The sequence below is a fragment of the Myotis nattereri genome (assembly GCF_964212035.1).
Source record: "Myotis nattereri genome assembly, chromosome: 7".
Lineage (NCBI taxonomy): Eukaryota > Metazoa > Chordata > Mammalia > Chiroptera > Vespertilionidae > Myotis > Myotis nattereri.
The window spans coordinates 65,383,421-65,407,698 of record NC_138082.1 but is presented as its reverse complement, the minus strand read 5'-3'; the positions used below and the strand labels follow the sequence as shown (position 1 = coordinate 65,407,698).

Genomic DNA, 24,278 nt, shown 5'->3' with positions numbered 1-24,278 from the left:
CTTCCCTAGAAATCAGCCCCCTGGGACCTTCAGGTAATTGAGAATGTGCCTTTCTGCCTGATTTAAGAAACAATCAGTCTCACTAACAATGAATAGAAAATCTAGTTGGAAGTGAAATTGTAAGACAGTAGGTTACAAATATACAATAAAATTGTCTTAGGTTCAAATATGTGATTTGCATTTGATGCCATAGTAGTTCTGGAAGGGATGATCCAGTTCATAGGATCTTTTTTTTTTTTCTGATCACGATCTTATTCAACACAAAATAAATCTCTCCAACTTTACTGAGGTAGTTGACTACGTCCACGACCAAATCTGCCTCTAAACTGGAATTCGGTTGCTCACTTAGCCCTGGCTCAGCTTTCTTGTCAGCACCAGGGGGCACAGCACCCTGTCTGTATGTGTTCTTTCGGCTTCCCATAGTGTGAATCTTGCAGGTCATCGCCCTCCAGACCTTTGGGCCTTGGCCTGCCAGTCTCAGGTGCAGAGTGGCAGGCCACAATCTCTGGGGGCAGGTGGAGGTAACTGCGGAGATACCGGATGCCCTTGTTGGTAAGGTACCAGTAGAAATGTTTCCAGGCAAACTGTTCCTTCATGTAGCCTCATGATTTGAGAGGCTACATGCCTTCATGACATGAAGATTAGGCATGTTCTTGTCTGCCAGCTCAGGGTGTTTAGGCATGTGCACATCCTTCTTGGCCACCATCACTCCCACCTTAAAAAGAAGATTGTAAATGGAAACCTGTTTCTTCCTCGGCATCAGCATCACCATGGCTGCTGTGTCTGGGACTGGAGCTATAAAGGAAGGGCCATTTCATAGGATCTTAACTTCAGAATCTTATGTAGGAACCCATGGACCACTCCAATCCTGTTTTCATATGTTATGTTTGTTATGTTCTCTCTCTCTCTCTCTCTATCTCTCTCTCTCTCTCTCTATGTCTCTCTCTCTCTCTCACACACACACACACACACACACACACACACACACACACACAGGAAAGGAATCACAGATTTATCAAATTCTTTTTAGGGTCCATATAGCAAGAAAGGTTGAAAACCAAAGTCATCTTAACACAAATGAGTAAATTGAGGCTGAGAGATGTTAGGACATCTCATGCAATCATTTGTGGAAAATCTAGAAAAAGAGCCCATTGTCTCCCAGCCTGAAGCTCCAATCTCCTACCCAAAAAGATGTGGACTTGACCTGTCCATAAACTACTGCAGACAAAGATCAATGCCTAAGAAAGCAAACATTGTCCTATCACTCCACATTGCAGTCTGATACTTCCAATAGTTGACAGGATGAAAAAGTGCCACTTTAGGCCATGTATATTAAGGCAAATATTTACAGACTAACAAGCATTTATTTATTTATACTTTAAAAGAAATGAGTCCTTCAAGTACTCTCGTGGTATTATATTTCAATGGAATGTAAAAGCAACCCCATTCCTCCTCCCTCTATTCCCCATTGCTCCCAGCCCTGCTGCCTGATTGGCCACATCCGCCAGCAGCAAAAATACAATCCAATCATGACTTAGAACCCTGGGCTGCTATTTGGAATGTAATTGCCCAGCACCCCACCGAGAATGCATTCTCAAAACCAGCAGCAAAGCTTCCCATTGAGACTAGGCAGAGAACTCTGATGGCTAATTTGGGGGATGTTAAAGCAATAAGTTTTATTTTTTTGAGTGAAAATAGAAACCACCCCCAAATAAGGACTCAAATCTCAGCTCTATTTTCACATTAGCTCTGGTCTAGATCTACAATTTTCAGCCCAGTTTATACAACTGTGAAATTTTGAGCAAGACCCAAATGCAGTCCTTCTAACTCATTGAGAATCTTACTGACACATGACTGGAGTTTCTAATTCCCACTGAATCCTAGATACACAACTCTTCCATGCAGCCTACAATGCTACATTTGGTTTTCCTAAAGCCATTGTTTGTAAGCCTCAAAACAGCAAAGGAAACAGAGAGAGCATGTTCCTCTTTTCTTTCATTTTTTTTTAAATTCTTTATTGTTTAAAGTATTACATATAGTATTACATATGTCTCCTTTTTTCCCCCCATTGACCTCTTACTGGCCACCTCCACTCCCCAGCACATGCCCTCCCCCCCCTTAGTGTCTGTGTTTATTGGTTATGCTTATATGCGTGCATACAAGTCCTTTGGTTGATCTCTTATCCCCGCTCCTTCCCTCTGAATTTTGACAATCTGTTTGATGCTTCTCTGTTTCTGGCTCTATTTTTGTTCATCAGTTTATGTTGTTCATTATATTCCACAAATGAGTGAGATCATGTGATATTTATCTTTCTCTGACTGGCTTATTTTGCTTAGCATAATGCTCTCCAGGTCCATCCATGCTGTTGGGAATGATAAGCATCCTTTCTTTTTTACAGCAGCATAGTATTCCATTGTGTAGATGTACCACTGTTTCTTAATCCACTCATCTGCTGATGGGCACTTAGGCTTTTTCCAAATCTTAGCTGTTGTAAATTGTGCTGCTATCAACATAGGGGTGCATATATCCTCTCTAATTAATGTTTCTGATTTCTTGGGATATATTCCTAGAAGTGGGATTACTGAGTCAAATGGGAGTTCCTTTTTAATTTTTTGAGGAAATGCCATACTGTTTTCCACAGTGGCTACACCAGTCTGCATTCACACTAGCAGTGCACAGTGATTCCTTTTTCTCCACATCCTCACCAGCACTTGTCGTTGGTCGATTTGTTGATTTTAGCTCTTCTGACAGGTGTGAGATGGTGTCTCATTATTGTTTGGATTTGTATCTCTTGGATGATTAGTGACTTTGAGCATGGTTTCATATGTCTCTTGGCCTTCTATGTGTCCACTTTCAAAAAGTATCTGAGTCCTTTGCCCATTTTTTGATTGGATTGTTTATCTTCCTTTTGTTAAGATGTATGAGTTCCCTGTAAATTTTGGAGATTAGGCCCTTATCAGATATAACTTTGGCAAATATGTTCTCCCATGCAGTGGGCTTCCTTGTTGTTTTATTGATGGTTTCTTTTGCTGTGCAAAATCTTTTCTGGTTCCACCACCTCCACCATTACTATCTTGTGCTGGCCCAAGGGATTAAAATAAGGGATCAGTCAACAACATTGGCCAGAGACTAACAATTCCATTCACCTTGAGGGGCTGTGCTCCAACTAATCCTTTCCAATACAACTTCATGGGTTTTACATATCTACAGGGTGACTTCCACTTGAATATATTGGAGTAGGATAAAGTACCATCTACACTTGCTTCCAGGATTGCCAAATACCTATGCTTATTGCCTCAATGCTGCAAGTTGAGAAGAGAATGTTCTGTGTGTTTGTATTTTAAGTGAAAAGGAAATATATGTGCTATTTGCTGTCATGACAGTGAGGGAGCTTTGATGACATAAATGTCTCCAGAAAGATGAGTAAATTGGCCCTTTCAGAGAGCAGGGCTGCCAAGAAACTGAGGGAGTGGGGGTGGTGTCAGCTTCAGGGAAACACTGTCTGGCCTATAAATTAGGCAAATCACTTTCCCTTAAAACTTTACTTTAGAAATTGATTTTTATATTAAGATGGACAGATAGATAGAACATTCAATTAACATGCCTCACCTTTATCTCCTTTGGTGCAAATTAGCCCCTATTTAAAAGCTCTGGGTGCCACTGAAAATGAATTTAAAAAATTATTTGAAAGTTTGTAATACCTGATTAGAATCAGATCATTGTGTTCTTTCTACTGTAAGCATCAAAGTACTTAAGATTGTTTTGGGGGAGATGGGAGTGGGGAGAGGATTTACTTGTTGGATAAAAAGTATGTCATTTTCAAAATAACAGAAAAATATTTATACTGTTAAGCACCAAAATTTCATTTCACACTCACAAGACCAAAACCAAACTCAGGATCTTCTGTCCTCATATCAGTTTTCTTATTATCTTGGACAACTTAATTAGCACCCAACAGTTTAGAAATCAGTCATTCATTCACAAATATTTATTGAGCACCTACAAAGTACCACACAGCAATAGAAAATAAGCAGACTAAGTCTTCTTCATTGAGCTGACATAAGAGATAGACATTAAGCAAATGAGTATGGGATATATTGTCATATACATTGCAATAAAGATATATAAAGCAGGGTAATGGGATAGACAGCAACAGAAGCTTTCAGCTAACATGGATGAAAATGGAGTTCCTCTCTGAAAAAGTAACTTTTGAATAGAGACCTGTATGGCTGAAACAGTGATGCCACATGAACATCTGGGGCAGAGCATTCCAGACAGAGAGAACAAACAGCAAAGGTAAAGGCCCTTGAATAAGTAGGCTACTTTTACAGGAACTAGTGTGGCTGGCCCACAGGAAGCTTGGATGGTAGGAAGGAGGTCAGCTAGGCAGCCAGGGGCTAAGACTTGTAGCGTTTTATAGACCATGGTAAAGATGAATTTAATTCTAACTATCATTGGAAGCTATTGGAGGGTTTTGAGCAGAAGAATGATATGATCTGCTTTATATTTCAAAAGCATTCCAACCAACAGGTATTTAAATCCCTTTTAATTATCTCCCATTTATATCTCTCATCTTTGGTTCACAAATTCGGTTGATTCTTCTTCATGTATCCATTGTTTTGATTCCAAATCCATCCTAGATCATACCTGCACTTCCTTATACATGCACCATCACAAGAAGACTTTTAGTTAGTATTCCAGTCCCCTGTTTCTCCAAGGTCCAATCAATCTAAGTGCCAAATTGATCTTCCAAAAATACCAACCAGTTCATGCTATTTTCCTGTTTTAGAACTTAGCCCCTCCTGGCCATAGGCTAGCTCAAATTTCTCATTCTGTAGTCGAGAATTTAACAATATGGCCTCAATATTATCAATTATTAAAGCCACAAAAAGAAAAGAAAAACCCACAAATGAACACACTAAAAAACAGCTGATCTCCATATCTACCTCTAAACATGTCTGACTCATCCTTGATCTTTAGTCAAACCCTTCCTCAAATGGGATTGGTTCTTCTTTTATATCACCCATTTATATCATATATGATTTGTTTTTTGGACGTAATTCAAAACGCACCCTCTTCTCTGAGGTTCTTCTGAATGACTTTAATTCAAAATGTCTGCAGTGCACACATCTAGCATAACCCATTTTTGCATATATTTTCATATTCTACCTTGAAATACTATGCACTTTCTTCATATAATTATACTAGAGGCCCGGTGCATGAAATTCATGCATGGGGGTTGGGGGGGGAGGGTCCCTCAGCCCAGCCTGCACCCTCTCCAATCTGGGATCCCACAGGGATCTGGCCTAAACTGGCAGTTGGACATCCCCCGAGGGGTCCCAGATTAGAGAGGGTGCAGGCTGGGCTGAGGGACACACCCCCCCCCCACCCCCAGTGCACAAATTTCACCGGGCCTCTAGTAAACCTATAAAATGCTATTTAAATAAGTATTAGTAACTACCATTACTCCAGGCAACTAGAGACAAGCAGAATACAGGCTCAGACACATCTGGCTATATGTGGTATGCTTGGTGAGACCCAGAAAGAGGTCCCAGATTGTAACTTTGCTCTGACCAAGTCTACTGGTGTATGAGAAGTATGAGAAGCAAGAGCCAGAATTATCTTGAAAGACTGTACCCAGTAGAAGCTGAAATTAGGATATCATTTTGCAGCTGTCTTGCTGTTACAGGAATGAATACAACAAAATCACTGAATTTAAAGACAATCTTGTTACTCTTGATAGACTGGTTGCCTGACAACATTTTCGAACTGCCAGAGGAGGCAAGGTTACTTTTATGTAACTTTAAAACTGCCAGGAAAGTAGAGAGTAAAATTAAGTTTTTTCCTTTTTGCCAATCCAGGTAGAGGTAAATTGCACTGCTAGATGAAGGAGTAGGCATGTGACAGCTCTAATATTACAAATGAATATCTTTATGAGCACTGAAAGTTTGTGCACAGAGAATGATTTTTTCCCCCATTTAGTAGAATTATAGAAAAGTGATGTACTGCAGATCAAAGCCAAAAGAGAAAACTAGAACCAACTACAATATTATAACCACTCAACAGAAGTGCAGATGTAAGAAAAGATCCATTTGTTTTAATTTAAAGACATTTCTGTTTGAAGGAGATATGAAAACAGGAGCACCCAAACTGATGTTTACATAGAATTACTTCCAATTTACACTTTGCCAGTCTTCCTCCTTTTTATTAGAATTTATGAATCATGATTGTAACATGAGTATTTATTCAAAAATATCATGCAGTGTGCATTTAAATACACCTTTCTTACACCAAATGTCTGCAACCATTTGCCCTTTCCTTCAGCTACAATGAAGAAATATCCCTCCTCCTTTCAAAGGCCAAGAGTTACCCAAAGAGCCCCTCTGTCTGCAGTATCATCAACCTTTAAACTCCTCTCATCATCACTCACATATGATCTAGTATCTCTCACTGGAAGTCTGGGAAAACCTGAACCCCATGGCATCTTTCAGCTATTGTCTTTTCCATCTAGGACCCTGGAAGGTCAAGAGTCTCACAATTAGAATTTTAGCCTCAACTTCTTTATTCTCATGGACTCTGCATTTCACTCCAGTCAGATATCTGCCCACACTAAAAACCATCCTTATTTACATTGCTTGATTGAACGAGATGTTTTCATCTTCATTCTGAACTTCTCACCAGCATTCAAGACACATGATCACCTGCTTCTTTCTTCTTCCTCTTGGATTTCTTAACAGTACACTGTGTCCCCAAGTTTTGCTATCATTTCTCTCTGGTTATTCCTTAATCTCTTTTGCTGGCTCTTCTTTTCCACCTGATATTGAGTGTCCTGGACACTCTCCCCGCCCCCCCCCCCCCAATATCATATTCTCTTCCTAGGCAAACTCAATGACATACTGCTTTAAATTCCAAATATATAAAATGGCTCCCAAATTTAGATTTCCAGCCCAGCCTCTTCTTTAAGCATTTAAAATTGAATATTCAACTAACTACTTGGTGTTTCCCCTTGGTTGTCTCATAGGTATTTTAAAAGTCCAAAGTCAACTTCTGATATCTCTTCCCACTTTGCATTGGTTATTCTTTCGCAGGACCCTCCCTCAACACTTGACTTCATTATATAGACTCATAGTCCATACCAGTAACATCAGAGTTAGCCCTGACCCGAGAGTTCACATCTAATCTGTGAACTCTATCTCCAGAATATATCTCATTCTTCTCAACAACTGCTAACAATCAAGTTCAAATTATCAGCATCCTTCACCGGGGCTGCTACAATGACCTCCCAATGAATCTCCCACGTCCATCTCCAATCCTTTCTGTACATGGGGCAATGCATTCTTTTAAATGCAGCTCTAATCATGCCACTCCCCTACTTAAACACTTTCTGTGGGGAACTAAACTGCCCTTAAGACAAAATCTTCACATACCTGAGAGGTCATATGACAGCTGTTCCATGGTCAGAGCTCTAACCTGGCCTTTGGCTATCACCACATGGATCATACCAAGTTAAAACTTGCAAACCTTTTGGAGAATCAACTTGAGACATCCCTGACTTCAGTGTGCTTGGAAGGACACATGTCATGTAAATAAGATAATGTGAGTCTGCTAGACTGAGAAATTACATATTAATATATTTTAAATGAATGTCATTTATAAAATTATCCTTTTATCTACTATAACTCTACCCTTCATGAGATGATTCAAAATTATACTAGATTACTAAAGCCATCTTTATCAGAATTTCTTAGAAGATTAAAAATCATTAAAAATTGAATTATTTTCCCATTTAATAGCCAACAAATATTTTTGCTACCTTGGTGTACACTATATATAAAGAAGAAAAGGAAATTCGAATTTCATGTTCAATTGACAAAAAAACTTCCATAAACCTTTGAAAGCATTTGTCATTTCAAGATATGTATATGTAATATAAGCTTTGTCTTTCATATTTTCAAAAATTTTTATATAGGAAAATAGCATGTGTGCATATTCATAATTTGCATTATTTTCTGGAGGCCTATAAAAAAGTCAAATACTAATTCTTTAAAATAAAACCTACCTATAATCTCTGTCTACAGTAATTAAATAGACACAATGAGTGGGTAGTTAAAGTGATATCATTTTCTGAACTCCAGAATAATGTTTTAAAGATGACTTTTGCAGGTGTTAATAACCTTATAAACTCCTTTGATAGTTCATGATTTATTTACTGCCATCATTATCCTTCATTCAGTTATTTTACTGCCCCTACAGATTTATATAAAATTGCTCTGGTGCCCATAGCTACTACCTACTACCTTGTGGAGTCACACTGGTCAGCCAGCCAAGCAAAAATGTGCAAGCCTTCTCTGTTCTCCCACCAGAATGTCAGCTTTGCCGCCTGCCTCCAGTTTATGGATTAGTCTTTAGTCATCATCCCAGAAAATCTGCACTCCCGGTACTCACTGGAATTCTATACCTACTTGACCTGTATTCAGGGCCTGCCAAAGCCAACTAATGTTCCAGTGGAGGAACAATTAACTACCCAGTCCTCTAGATTCTCTGATCCCTATTCCCATAACAAGTTAGGGCACCAATAACCAATGTCCCTGGACTGTACTAACCTACTTCCTTAATTACAATTTAATGTAATGAGAATTGTTCATTTCAATATATTGACTAGATCTCTTGCAAAACTGTAGCTGAATGATTGTCTCTTCTGTCTCTCAGAGACAATTCAACACATTCCTTCTTGATTTCAGCACTGAGAAATTTGTCCTTTTTAGCAAATGGGTACACTTCTATATGTTAGCCGAGGAGAACTACCTAACTTGTCAGGTTTGCTTTTTGCTTTGACAGCTGGAAACCAAAGAACTAAATCTACTCTTCAATTTGCATCACTGCCTTACTAAGAGCTCCTGGTAAAATAATGTTCTTCCTTCTCTAAATAAATTGTTTCCCATTTTCTTCCTGCCTGCCACATTGGAAAGAAACAGCACAGCCTCATCAGTAACACTGATTCACTACAACAGTAGGGCACTGACCCAGATGCGACTAAAATCCCCCCCTAAAAGCCTCTGTATTGAGCAAGAATGTTACCCTGGGAGAAGAGCAGATTCTCATCAGTAAATGGTTTGCTATAAAAGCCAGAATTCTCACTAGGATTCTTTAACTAGATTATCCTGAATGTGCACCTTCCCCTCCATTCCTTTGTTCCCTTTCTCACCTCACCTCAGTTAAGAATCATTGATCTAAATCAGAGGCTGGCAAACTTTCTATACAGGGCCAGATACTAAATATTTGAAGCTTTGCAGGCCATATGGCCTTTATCACCGCTACTTCACTCTGACACTCTGGCATGGAAGCAACCTCAGAAAATATGTAAATAAGTGAAGATGGCTATGCTTCTATAAAACTTTATTTATAAAAATGCACTGTGGCCAAAACCGGTTTGGCTCGGTGGATAGAGTGTCGGCCTGAGGACTGAAGGGTCCCAGGTTCGATTCCGGTCAAGGGCATGTACCTTGGTTACGGGCACATCCCCAGTGGCAGGTGTGCAGGAGGCAGCTGGTCGATGTTTCTCTCTCATTGATGTTTCTAATTCTCTATCCCTCTCCCCTCCTCTCTGTAAAAAATCAATAAAAATATATATTTAAAAAATGCGCTGTGGGCGTAATTGGACCATGAGCTGTAATTCGTTGCTCCCTGATCTAACTGGTTTCTTCTGTTGGTTTTTAATTTTTATTTTAATGTTCTAAGTTTTTTATGTTAAGCCACTTAAAAATATTTTATTGGAGTAGAACAGCGTAAATAATAAATAAAGAATGAAACAAAATTCAGAAACTTCATATTATAGACAGCCAAGATATAATTCACTCAGGTCCTGGGTACCAAAAAATGGGAATGGGACTTCTGCTCTCCAGAAATGTATACTCTGCTATAGGAGAAAAGATACCTCTATAAATATGTATAACATCATGCTGAAGGAGAGTTACAATGTCTTATGGGAGATTACAAGGACCTCTTTGGTCCTTCAAACCCCAGGAGCAAGAAAACATCCTAATAGAAATGATGTTAGATCCAAATGGAATGGGCATGACAAACAGAGGGGTGGTGTGGTCCAACACCACACTACCAGGTGAAACAGCCTGGGTGCGTTCAGAAACATCCCTCAGTTTGGCTGTAATATAGGGTAAGCATAGAAGAAAATGGAGAAGTCATGATAATAAGGTTTGTTAAGGATGCAAGGTTAAGAAGTTTGGAATATTTAGTAGGCAAAAGAGAGCTATTGAAGGCTTTTGAGCAGGGAAAGAATTGTATCTTAATCTCGACTGAGTAACAAAAAAATTAATCTGTCAGCAGCATATAAAAACAAACAAAAAGTGAATATAATAGCTTTAGAGAAATTATGTTCAACATATAGGGCTTTTCTTAAACTGCCTACCTTGATCCCAAAGATTTTTTATATGGCTCTTAGTGGAGAATAACCCCCACACTCCATTTATTACTGGTAACTGAGAATCGCCACCTTTGCAAGCCATCATTACAGTGTGCTGTGTGTGTGTGTGTGTGGGGGGGGGGGTGTGCGCTCACCTTGAGTGTATTGGGATAGGTAATAAAAGTTGAAAAAGCCTGGCAAGAAGGCTGTTGCAAAAACCCAGGCAAGAAGTAAAAAGGAGGTAAGATATGGTAATAAGAATAGAAATAAAAATAAGGGTTTAAGAGACTTTGCCCAAACAGGGCTTGCCTCCCACTTCGAAAGTCTACTCTGAAGTATCTGGAAGGTGGTGCAGAATTAACAGAAGTGGGGATGTCAGAAGGAGCACAGTCAGGGGCAAAGGTGAGTTCAGTGACAGGCATGTGAAGTCTGAAGTGTTAAGCAGACTGTGCAGGTGAAGAGCTGCTGGGGCTGACCAGCAGCCCCTGAACGATGAATGAACAGATTACTCAGACACAGTTTCACTGTGAAAGAGAGGGCTAAGGGGCTCATGGCTCTAGCGGCCTGAGCAGCCTCGATTGCCTGCCTCATTAGCCTTTTATTGCAGTTTTTATCTTTAGATACAATCAGTAGGGTGAGTAATCTTGGGAAGACACGTGTGTTGACATTGTTCTATAGGCAAGGGCATTCAGGGATTAAGCATAAGGATTCCAGTAAACACCCAGGGGTTTGCACATGCACAGACTTGTTTGGAAATGTCAAGGAATAATTAGGGGCGCCACCTTCAACACTCCCCTATGTCTCCCTTAAGTTGGAATTCCAATAAACAGGGCAGGTGGCCTTCCACACACTTCCCTTTTATCAAAATGTCCTCCTTACAAACTTTCCAAATAAGTCTCGTGTGCTCTCCAACAAAGAGCAAGCAAAAGATTGAGCATGTGAGTATAAAGTTTGAGGGATTTGGGTCTGGAAGTAGAGATTTGGGCATTATTCACGTGAGGTGATAGTCATGGCCACTGTTCTGCTTCTGGTCACTGAGAGAACATGTTCAGAAAAAAGTAAGCATTTAGGATCAGTCATATTTTGGTGCCACAGGAAGAAGAGAGCCAAGAAGAAAGAGAAAAAGTTGAATGATCCCAGAAGTCAACAGTCAGAGCAAAGGAGACAAATAGGAAAAAATTGGTCAAAAAGTCAAGAACTCAGAAACAGGCTTTTGGACTGAACAAAGATGTCACTATCCACCTTTGGGAGGACAGATGGGTTCTAGCAGAACACAGGCTTCAATGGATGGAGGCGTGAACTGGGTGTGGAATTGCAAGTAGCAACTGTAAATCCGCTTGAGAAATTTGGGAGTGGTTGGTTCCTGGGATGCTATAAATAACAGGAATGCAGGAAGCAGGAAGTCGGGAGATGAAAGGAACATCTTAGTAACAGGAGAGGAGATTGCCATGGACAGTGCTTGTAATTAACTAGCCCCAAGGTTACAATCAGCCAGTGGTGTGATATGCAGGCCTTGAAATGTTTGCCACCCAGAATATGGTGGGTTCTGGCTTTCAGTCATGGGACAACTGGCCAGCAGTCACCATCATCATCATCAAAAGTAGTTAGAGAGCCCCTGAGTGCAAGTTGCATGCACTTTGCTTAAAACACTTAAGCAAATGAGGTTTATATTGTAGAGAAGCTAAGAATCTCAGGGAGAAAACACCAACTTGAACAAGAGGCAGTTGAGAAAACACTGAGCTAATTGAAATCATGACTATATATTATGGTTAAATGATGGATACCATTCCTTTTGTGAGGCAGAATGTGAAGACAAAGTTATAATTTGTTCATGATTAAGCAGTGTTGTTGCGGGTGTGGCTCCAATCCCTTCAGGGAGCCCACAGAGTGGCAAAACCACCAGCCACCCACCAATTAACCACAAGGATTCACAGGCCAGCTCATCTCAGTAGATGTGTCAAATTTCTGGGTGTCCTGTCCATCACTATTGAATTTGCTCCAGCCAATTCAGCTTCCTCTTCTACAAACTCAAGTTTTCAATGAAAACATATGTATCTCACATTGACCAGATATAGAAAGAAAGATGTCATCAACCCTCACCCAAATATTTCTTCCAACTTTCTCTCTGGATGAGGCCCCTATGTGATCACACTTTATGCGATCACAGCCCTCCCAACAATGCAATCAGAGTTTTGGTAGGTAACACAGACACAAGGGAGAAGGACATTTCTAAAGTCCATTTCAACTCAGTTGCCATTTTTAAAAGCCTCTGGTCCTTGAAGTACCTGAGAAAAGGAGTGCTTGGGACACTGGGAATTCTGTTCCACGCCACATCACTGAACAACCATCCATCTTTCAGGGAGGGAGAAAGAAACTGCTGCTATTTCTCAGCTATCAAGAAAAATACCTTGTGTTCTGATGAGGGTGAAAGCCAAAAGCACTTTTTCAGACTTTGCCACAGTGTCTGCAAAGCTGAGCTGGACAGAACTTGATAGCCCAGGCGATGTTGGCTGTAGGCCTGATGTTAGGGAGTTCACTTTTCCCCTGGTGAAAAGGTTTCCCTTAATTATTCTCTCGATTCAGCCTTCTAAACAGCAGGCTGCTGGATCTTCCCGCATTACCAGGCCCAGGCCTGAGAATGATGTCATGGCCCCTGACAGCTGGGTTGGAGTCAGTTACATGATGAGGCCGACCAGACTAAATGATATGTTGGGATTATCCAGAGGCCATGTAACATATAGCCTTTCTAACTTAGAAAGAGACCTTTATAATTCCTTTGTTCCAAAATACAGCCTCTGGCACTGCCGTTCCCACCCTAATCCACACTGTCCATTTCTAGGCCAGGCCATTGAAAAACTTCCAAATGATGCTCCTAACAACAGAGCTACAATCTCAGCATCTCTTCATTTCAATGAGATTCCATCCTTCCTCTGAATAGAAATAATACTCAACTCAACAGCTAATGACCTCATCTGTACTGGGTACCAGCCATAATCCTTGTTGGTCCTACTGGGAGGGCCAACAGGCTAATATGTGGCCAATCACCGGGCTCTTTATATTTTTTGGCAGAAGTGAAGAAAGCAGTAATATGGTGACCACACAGCAACCACTTGGAGACCACCCAGCAAGAGGCTTAGGAGTACAGCCCGTCCACAGATGACCTCTAAATGGCTCACGGGCCACTCTACCATCCCATGGGAAATCAGGGGAGGGGCTGGGAGACACTTTCCATTATAGAATTATTAGCAAATGATGCACACACAGTTCTGTCTCTTGGCTGCTTCTAATCTTCACTGAACTGATCTTGGTACCAAAATAAAACAGAAGCTGAGACCCAATCCACCACCCTAGTATCTCGTCAATCCATCACTTCATAGAAAAATGTTAAGCTTCAGCAGAGCAAAAAATAGCATAATTTCAGAAAAAAAAGAAAATAACAGATTGTCATCCATATTTGCTAAAAATATTTTCCCCAAAGAGTTAATATTTATATTATATAAAACCTCATATAAAATGATTAGAAAAATATCTAACAACTGCCACTTATCAGGAATTTAAGTTCAGGCATGGAATTTAATTTCCTCAAGACTCAGCCTTCTACTCTATAAAATGAAGGTAGAAATACCAACTTTGCCAAGGTGCTGGAGATTAAATGAGATAATGCATTTAAAGTGCCAAGAACAAAGTCTGAGCATAATAGGTTCCCTTCTTTGCTCCAACATCAAAGTAGGGAAAGGCCAGAACAAAAAAAAATTTTATATTGGAGGAAATATGGTTAGGTAACAAAAGTGAGAAAATATTCAACCTTACTAGCTATGCAAGAAATGCAGGTTAAATGACACCTGACATCTATTACAGAGAAAAAATTAAAAATAATGACACTACTTTAAGGCTGTCAATGAGGTTGTCTGAAAGACTGTACATACCATCCATTTTCTATCAGTGATGGCACAAATTGGGAAACCCTTTTGGAAAGCTTTTGGCAATACCCTTGAAGACACAAAATGCTCATATCGTTTGACCTAGTATTCTTTTTCTAGAAATTTCTTCTAAGAAACAGCCCAAAGACAAAGAACTACAAGCACAAAGATTTTTATTGCCACAATATTCATTATAATGAAAATATCTAGAACAACTTAGTGTATAAATATCAGATAAATGAGTAATTTAATCACATAACAGAAAGGCAGAGAATGCACAATTACATCTCTATTATGGTTATGTTTTTATATGTGCTTGTAAACAAGAAGTGGGTAACATGAACAAATTTTAAAGGACTGATACATCTGAGGTAACAATTGTATTGGGGTACTTTTTGCCTTGGTTAGATTTCTTGCATTATCATTATAATTTTTTTTTTCAATTCTTCTTTTAAAAAAATAACACAATTCCCATTTCCACAGCCTTCATCTTAAGTAGGCCCTCTTCACCCCTTGGCTAGATCAAGTGCTCCCTTCCTAATATTTTTTTCTCTTTTGTGTTTATCCTCCTGGAAATGGAGGCAACAATAACATTCATCACTTACTGGTGCTTCCTCCTTTGTCCCACACACTATGTACAAAGCCCTCACTTCTGTCTCATATATAAAATCCTCACAACTACCACATGGGGAAAATCTAAGAAGGATCCTCATGGTTCAGATGAGGAACATGAGGTTTAAACTCCCCTGCCTAAAGTTTGTGAGTCCCTTGTGCTCTAGGATCTGAAGTAGAACCTGCATTTATTCAACCTCAGTGTAAATATAGATTTTTAACTTATAAAATTATTAGTTTTAACTAGAAGGATGCATAAGTGGTTTATCTTCTTATTTTTATTTTTATAGAGATAAGATAGAGGCTTACAGCTGTAAGGCCCATGTCAGGGAGCTAAAGGCAGGAGAGTTATCATAGATTATTCTTAACTGTTGAATCCCACAATCTTCACAATCTTTACTCAACAATTTGTACGGTCCAACCAAAGGGAAAATGGCAGATAATTTTGAACACAATCCTGAATATAGAGTAGATATTGAACAAATATTTACTGGTAGAATTAATGACTCCAAAGACCTGCTCAAACCCCAAGCAATGTCATGAAGTCAGTTTTCAAAATCCAGCCTCTCCTCTCCTCCTTTCTCTGCTCATCTCTTTCCACTCAGTCCTTGCTAATGCCCATTATCAGCATGCTCTGTTCTCAACCCAAAAGAATATATTATAAGAAAAAGATGTTAAACTTGTAAGTGTTCATATGTGACTTCTTTTGAGATTGTTATCACTGAAGCTGGAAAGTACAAGTCAAAGCAATCAATCTCTAATTGTGAAATATTTACTTTCCCAGGTATCTGCCACTGGAGAAAGAAATAGCTAGAGAGGATCAGCTAATTCATTCTTTAAATGATAGTTGGAAGAAGTGTCCAACTTTGTTAACAAAAGGCTCAACAGGCCTAGTTACTATCATGTTCATGTATATTTTTTTTTTACCCTTGTGTGCACACTCATTCTTAAATTTTCAAAATAGTGCACTAGGAAGCTTTTCTATTATAAGGTAAGATAAATAAAAACCTTTCTGATTACTTAATATCTATTAAGGATAATTTTATCCATGAAAATAGAGTATTGAAACAACTAAGATACAAACACATAAATAAATAAAATGAAAAGGACGTTTGTGAGTCTTTAAGGTCTCTAGATTTATTAAACTTGACATCTGTCTAACTTAATAGGACTGATTTTAAGGAATTCAGCTCTTTTTTCCTTATCCATTGTCGCTCCAATTGGACCGTGTTAATGGCTTTATTAGTGTCAGACTAGATAAGAGGGATTGCCCTATCCACCACCATCCACAGCACTTCCTAGTATGTAGATTCAGGTGACTTAAAAAAAACAAACAAACAAAAACTTAAATGACCAGAGTCAAATTAAATACTGAAAACATAAAACTTTAGAATTTGATTTCTCTAAAGTTTTCTTAAAACCATGTTTGGATCTTAATTGGAACGATCAATTTTATTTGACCAGAAGTGTCATGCATGGAATAAAATATATTTTCTGATTAAGGAGGTTCACCAGGCCAGGACAGCATTCACATTTCTGGCAGAGGATGGGCTAGTAAAAGACTCCAGACCTATTTCAGTTGTCTTGAAACAATAGTCATCTTAGCAGGATGGACCGTAATTGGCCATCCTGTCACACTTACCAGAACAATCCATACCAATGGATTGAGCCAGCTCTCCTCCAGGGGGTCAGTGCATGAAGCGCACATCCTAATTATACACAGCCTGTTGAATCCATACATACTGAGGCTTTTTCCATTGGCTTCTTGGCTCTGAGATACAGAGAAGCACGTATTGTGTTCAAGCAGATGTTGGACCTGCAATGTCAACACCCAAAGAATATGTAGCCCACATTAAGTACAGTATTAGTCTGGTAGCCCTAGAGATCATATTTGGGTCCCTCCCTCAGCCTCCTCAAAACCTTGATTTTAGAGTAAATTCTGGAATAATGACCAGAGTCAAATTAAATACTTAAAATATAAAACATTGCTAGAAATTCTTTCTGTTATCAAACTAATTAACAAATGCCATTAGTATCTTCCCCTCACAACACCCCCACCTACCCCACCTCTCTCCCACAGTCAGAATTTTTGAACTATGGTCCATGTAAAACATATGGAAGTCAGATTAATCGATAATCATGTATTGATCTTGAAAGATACAATGAGAACCCTAGCCTCTCACATAAAGTCCAAATTATATTAGGATATTACTACCCAGTAACCCTGCAGAAGGCTAAGTGTCACAGTGTACAATGGTTTTCAAATCCTCATAACCAGGAAAATCAAATAAGTAATCTAATTTCCTTGCCTACAAACAAAGACATATTGTAAGCCTGTTCTCACAGTTCCATTGGAATCTGGTCCCTGTTTGCTTCTCTACCTTCACCTTTCCTCTCACCTGCCCTGTCCTGGATTCCAGGCTCTTCTGTGCCTGCTGAATGCCACAAATCAATAAGCTTAGAGGCAGGCACAGAGCTGTGAGGACACAAGCACTCATGCTGTAGCACTGCTGCTCTTTTTTGCCTCTCTGTCTACCCATCCTTCAAAATGGCCTTCCTCCAGGAAGCGCTCCCTGATCTACTTGCCTTTAGGCTTCTCCTATGCGCTCCCATTATGTCCTCTGGATACCCTTATGATAGCACCTGTCATGTTTATATGCTAATTAGGCTAAATTGTTTGTCCACCCACCAGATTATTCCTGAAAAATCTTTCTAGTATAAGTACTCACTTTTATGTTTTGCTCATACTAAGGACTTAATAACTGTTAAGTGAATGAATGGATGAGTGAACAAAAAAAAAAATGAATAAACCCTAATCCTTTTGCCTATAATATCATTTCCCTTTTCCTTTATCTAGCCTTTATCGAAACCCTCTCTATATCACAGACAAGCAGGTAATGAACATACTAAAAAAAGAAAAAACAGAAATAAAACAATGTAAACATGAGTGGAGTTCTAAAATTGGATTGTGGTGATGGTTGCAAAACTTTGTAAATTTACTAAATATTATTTGCTTGTATGGATGAATTTTATAGTATTCAAATGATACCCTATTAGGGCTATTTAAAAAATGCATGGAAAAATAAAATATTTACATTATACATTGGTCCAAAGTGAGACATTCAGAAATGCAAAATGGCTGGTTTAAAAAACTGCGTGATAAGTGAGAGAAGTAACTATGGAAATTGCTCATTGAGTTTTCTTGTGTTGTTATTGCAAAGTTGCTTTTTACCTGGACAAGACATTGCTAGGAACTTTGCGTTAAATACACTTATGAGGATGTGAGAGTGTGCATGCTGAAATTGGACTTTTTCCAAATTGGCAGAAGGGACCACCCAATTTCAGGGTTGAATTCATGGTTTGAAAAACAACAAATTTATTTTTATTAATCCTACTTTTATTAAATTAATGAATAGAGTTCAAATTATGTAATTTAACTCTAAAAATGTGTTGACAGCAAATTAAAAACAATAATTTTTTGCAATGAAACTTTATTGACCTTATTTTTGTAGTTTGCTAGTTCTAAGCAAATAAAGTGTTATCTGTTTTTAATCAGCTTCACTACCACTTAATTTCCACTAAAATTTTCTTTGGGGTGTGCCAGTCCTTGTCTGCTGGGCTGCAAATGAAGAGATTTCTTCATATAGCATCTAACATCTAAATTACATAAAAGTGGCCCCCTTTCCCTTTTAAGTTCTTAACTACCTTACATTGAGAAGGAGTTCCTTTTAAATAGATCCTCTTTTATAAATAATAGCAAATGCTTTCATCTGTCCATCAAAATCATGTTGAAAATTCCTTTTCAACCTCATTTTTATGACACCTCTACCTTTTTGGATATAATTTATTAAGAAGGAAAATCACACCACAATAATAACTTCAGACCTCTTTTCTTTGTAGAGATAGCCCGAGGTACAAATACAGCATGAGAATAATTCTTTTCATTATCTGCCTCTTAAAACATAAAATAAAAGTTAGACAATGAATTCCTGTTGGAAACATCAAAGTTAAATATACTCCCTGACAGACTTTTAATAAAATCAAATATGAAGAACAGGAAGGCTAAGTTGTTATAAACATCAGTTGGCATGTCTTGCAGTTCTTGGTGGTCTAAGATCACCGCTTTAAATTTCAAAGGACCTGAGTAAAGACAGCTTCACTGTTGCTCTGGAGTCTTCATATCTGAAAGAAGCCCTTTACAGATCTCAAATGGACTGATTTGATATTTATTACAGAGCTCTCATGGTCTTGCAAGGAATCAATGACTTACACTTGTAGCCATACTTCCAATAAGAATATCTTTTTTAATGAGTGGTGGGAACGGATGTCAGGGGCACATAGATCATTCACGGCTGCCCTTGTCACCCAGTTGCTTTTTATCTGTGACCATTGCTGGATTCGATACTGTACTGGCACTTCCATACGTGTTATCAGTAGGGTTTTGCTATTGTTGTGTTATTGTTGTTCTGATTAAAGGATATGTGGCATTCTTTCTAAATTACGTGTCACTTTGCTGTGATTGTTATTGCTGGCAATTTTAACAGTCTATGAACAGGAATGCTTTGAAATGACTGTCCTCTGTCCTTTGGCATAAACCAATCACCAGGATTTAAATTTACCTGACAAAAACTATAGTGACAGATCTGAGAACAAAGTGGTTTTGAATTGTTATTTCTGACTATTTAACCTTTCCTGTTTTCTGTAACTAGATGTTTTCAAGTACACTATGTGATCATGAAAATAGCCTCAGCTTTTATTATTTCCTCAACCAAAAGCATGTCTTCCAGACATTCCTATACCCTTTAGTGATGAGCAATGGCTTATATTCATTAACCACCTCCTGTTGTTGCAATAGGGATGTGTACAAAAGCTTCAGAACCAAGCTTGATTCCTTAAAACCCACGTTTGATTCTTAAAGATGCACCAGCAATTGTTATTCAAGGGAAAAGAATTAAAAGCAGAAATACTTTTTCTCAACTTCCAACCATATCTGAGAGGTATCCAAGCCACGTTTAGAATGTGATACTACCAGGTTTCCCTAAAAGAAAGTTACTTTGTTAGTTGTGGACAATTACTATTGTTCATGATGCATGAACAGAAGAATTCTTACAGCTCTACTTGGCACCAACAGAATATACTAGTAAGAAAATGTAGCATGTGCTCACTGGGCATGCTGTCAGGCAAAGCAGCTCCTAGGCAATTTGACACAGTAACAAAAGTCACCAAATTCCTTCCAAACCACATATTGCACAAAAGTCAGCTTTTGTGCATTACTTTCCAATCCATGAAAGCATTGAAACACTCAGAGATATGTCTGGCCAATAGGATATGAAGTGAAATAATGAAAAGCACTTTTCTTTGGTCATTCTCAAACAGACCATAAATATTTACATCCCATTATAAAACACCTTAACAGCTCAGTGAGATTGACTGCAATAGCACTCATTGCAATATAACTCCAAACACTTTACAACTCCAATGGACTTTATAACTGTTCCTGATAGAGTTTATCATGCAGGAAAATCTGAGTTGACTAGTTAATGTTCTTTGTTTAAAAAACATGCAAGGGAAACACTATAGGCGCTAGATGAACAGTATTTTAAACTAACGTCTATATTTTATATAGTTTCATCCTCAAGGAATTGGATAAAGGCACTAGGTTTATTTCCTGAGGGTTATTGTACCACTTATCCACAAGTCTTATAAAAAGGAAAATGTGTGTGCTTAAAGCAAAAAGCACCTTATGAGCCTTGCATTTAAATAGTGTTTTATGGTTCACCAAGCATTTCCTTGTTATTTTCTTACTTGATCATCAAGTAAGGAGATGGGAGGAAAGGAGAGCAGGAGGGAGGGAAGGGATATTTACTGAACACCTACTATATATCTAAGACCTCAGGAATGTATATCTATTTGCTGGCCGCATTCTGAAAACCATGTGGAGTAAATGTTTTCATTTACATTTTATAGATGAGGCTCAGAAAGATTAATTCTACTGGCAATGACATATAGGTAATAACTGGCAGAGCTGGGACTGAACCCCAAGTCTTATTCCAAAAGCAGGAGTGTTTCCCCTCTTTTCAAATAATTATCAATATTGACTTTTGAACAATTCTAAGACTATAGTCATTCTATTTTGTGGTTAAAATGCCCTGTCTTTTTATATAGTGGCAAAGTTTTTTGAAATATCCTTTAGTATCTACTCTTTGAAGTATTCTTTTTTTGGCAAAATAAAACATTGGGAAGTCCAATTCAGCCTTCCATATTTTTTAATTCCACAGGTCTTTGAAATACAGAACTCTGCGAATGAGTATGTTCTGGTTCTCTCCATACATTGATCTAGTGCAGGCTTGAGAAGTATGATCACAGACTAGAGTCCTCTACATCTGTAGACAAATGAGATAGGGAAGAGGAATCAAATTCTCTTTGGTTCATGAGTAACATATGAATGATTTGTAAGTGGATAAGCAAAGAAAAACTCTTTATATTTTGACCCTTTGCTATTGGCCTAGTTACCTACTGTCTGCACGAGAGAGGAGGACTGACAATGCTGTATCAAGGAGTTGTCACATGCCCTTTTCACCTTTCTTTCTTAGCCCAGTGGATCTCAAGCTATGTTCCTTAGACCTCAGGAGTCTGTTGAGGAACTTAAGAGCCATTAAGAGGCAAAGGGAGAGGCATCTTCAACCATACCAGCAATATTTTAACTACTTTACATGTGGAGGTTTCATTTTATGATGTTTTAAAGAAAGTTGTCCTCTAAGAACACACACGCATATACACATATGAGTATACATATATTAACAACTATCAACCTTAGCCTAATGTTTATCAGTCTGAGGTTCTCTCATTCTAAAAATAAAAAAAAAAAAAATCTGCAAACCTAACAATAAGGTTTGGGAAGCTATTTTTATATTTTTAATATTACCAAACTATTAACAGTCCATTTTAGCAAAAGAAATTAACTTCAATTGTTGTTTTTGTGTGTTTTTTTTTTTTTTTTTAAAAAAAAAAGAGGATACTTATGATTAAATGTTGGTTAACTATTCTGATTTAGAGAGAGTAAGTATATGATTACTATCTCAGGGTGCTCAGAACATCAATTATATAGGTCTTTGATAACCAAAAGAATAAAGGAATTAATTAACACTTTAAATTTTAAAAAAAGTTAACTTAAAAGACCAAAATGATTCAAAGTATGGAACCTATAATGAAAGAAAGACTTTTTTTAAAGTTGGATTTTTTCCATTAGGCTCTTTTCCTTTTTGATCAAGCTTATTTTCACCTCCTCTTTTGATCTTCACTAAACTCCACAAGTTACCTAGAGCCTGTAGGACTGCTGGGTGTAAAAACCGACATCCAGAGTCTTCTGACTAGGTCCTAGGATAACATATGGCAGAGCCAGGAATACTGGACCTGAACCCTATCCACTAACACCCCCTGTCTAAGGACTGGTAGAAATCTTCCCATTGGGAGAAGTAATCAAACATCTAACAGTACTATTTGGCTATAAGATGGAATTAAAGGTTAATATTAAAAAATTCACATTAACATTGCCAAGTAACTATACTGCTTGTCAGAAATTTAATATGTGTGTCACAGGCCATATAGGAAGAATAGTGTTGCAATAATTACATTAGGATTTTCCACCATCGGGTTTTCTCCTCCTCTGCCAACAAAAGAAGAAAGCTTTTCCACCACGAGCCAGGTAAATCCCACTGAAGAGCTTGCTCTCTGAACTTGACTTCTATACATGACAGTATGATTTGAGATGCTTAAAAGCATTTTTAAAGTGTTTACCTTTAAGAGAAGGAAAAAGAAACTCATGTTTTTGAACTTCCTAGCATATGACTCTCTGATTTAATCTTCATGAACTGCAATATGGAAGGAGAGACTATGAAGTTTTAAATTTAAGGTTATTTTTCTGTTATTGTTATTGTGGTGGTGGTTGTTGTTTTAGTACAGTTGACCAGCTGTATGTACTGTTCTGAAGTAGCCATTGACTAAGGAGGCCTTTTGATTTCTGAAAGAGTAACACTCCCTCCCATTGCTATCTTGTCTGCAAGGAACCTCACCCATTCACTGGAATGGCATTTCTTCATTTACCGTTTCATTGATGCTTACAACCATGTGATGACACAGATAGTGTCAAAATTGCTCTTTCCTGGGAGGTGGGTAAGAGGCAATCATTGAAGGTTAAATGGGGCTAGAGCAGGGAGTCAAGTGAAATTAAGAACACATCTGGAACCAAGGAAATAAAAATGAGTCAAGCAGAAATCAGAAAAAAGGGAAGTGGGACAGGATGCTGATAATAGTGACATCAGGGTCTCGGTGACATGTAGAGTAAAATGAATATAATTAAAACTTAAATAGATCCCCCACCCCATCCTCAGTGCTCACTTCCTGACCTTGGCCATCATTCTATCCTTTATTCTTTTCTTTTTGAATGTATGATGTTGAAAAGTAGGATTAGTTTATCTGGATGTGGCTCTGGGTCAGAAGCAGAAAATGCCAACTCCTGGCATGGTATTTCTCCAAGGATCAGAGAAAAAGTAAGGGTTTCTGTTGCATTAACTTCTTGTTAATGTTTTTCAGCAGAAAGTTCAATGGTTTATTTTCTAAGGTCATGAAATAGTGTGAAACTTTTGGCTGCTTCCTGCTATTACCATATGGCTCCATTAAATCAGTTGCATTTTACTATTAAGTATGTGGTCAGTACTGAAAAATACACATCAGGGAGCTATAGGGTGATGGAGTTAGCATTTCCCAGGCAAAATTTTTACAATGCAAGCACTAGCCTTGTCCTTTCTGCCCTAAAAGATGTGTCTCCAGTGCCCTCTGGAAAAGGGAATTCCCAGAGGATATCGTGGCCTTACGGTACCTTCAGCTTGGATAGCTGTATATACTCCCAGTTCCTTGGTTTGTTTTTTCATCTTGTAAATTGTACAGCTTCACATATTTGTTGAATGTCCATGGCTTTTGCCTCTATTCTACTTCCTTCATTGAAAACTGGTTCCACCAAGAGGAAAGATGACCCCTGGTCCAGGAAAAATGATGGCGGGTTTCACATTAACTATGGTTGGTTTTCTTCTTCAATAGATAAACATGTACTTTGCCATCACATGGATTTCTTCTCAGAGACTACCTGTCTGATCTACATGACAAACTCCCGTTCCTCTCCTTTATAAGACTGTGACCGAATTCCATATGAAACAATAATTCTAGCTTATCATACCTAAGATCTAGTCACTCTCTCTGCTGTGGGATTTCATGATACAGGTTTCTATACCAAACTTTTTAGAATGCACTGAAACTTTACTCCTTAGGCATTG

At 38.4% G+C, this 24,278-nt stretch overlaps 1 pseudogene across 1 annotated transcript; it reads right to left on the bottom strand.

Moving 5' to 3' along the window:
- Positions 1-281: 281 nt before the first annotated feature.
- LOC308522357 (small ribosomal subunit protein eS10-like) lies at positions 282-799 on the bottom strand (annotated as a pseudogene). Its single transcript has one exon. The product of its transcript is annotated as a small ribosomal subunit protein eS10-like (transcript).
- Between the last annotated feature and the right edge of the window lie 23,479 nt (positions 800-24,278).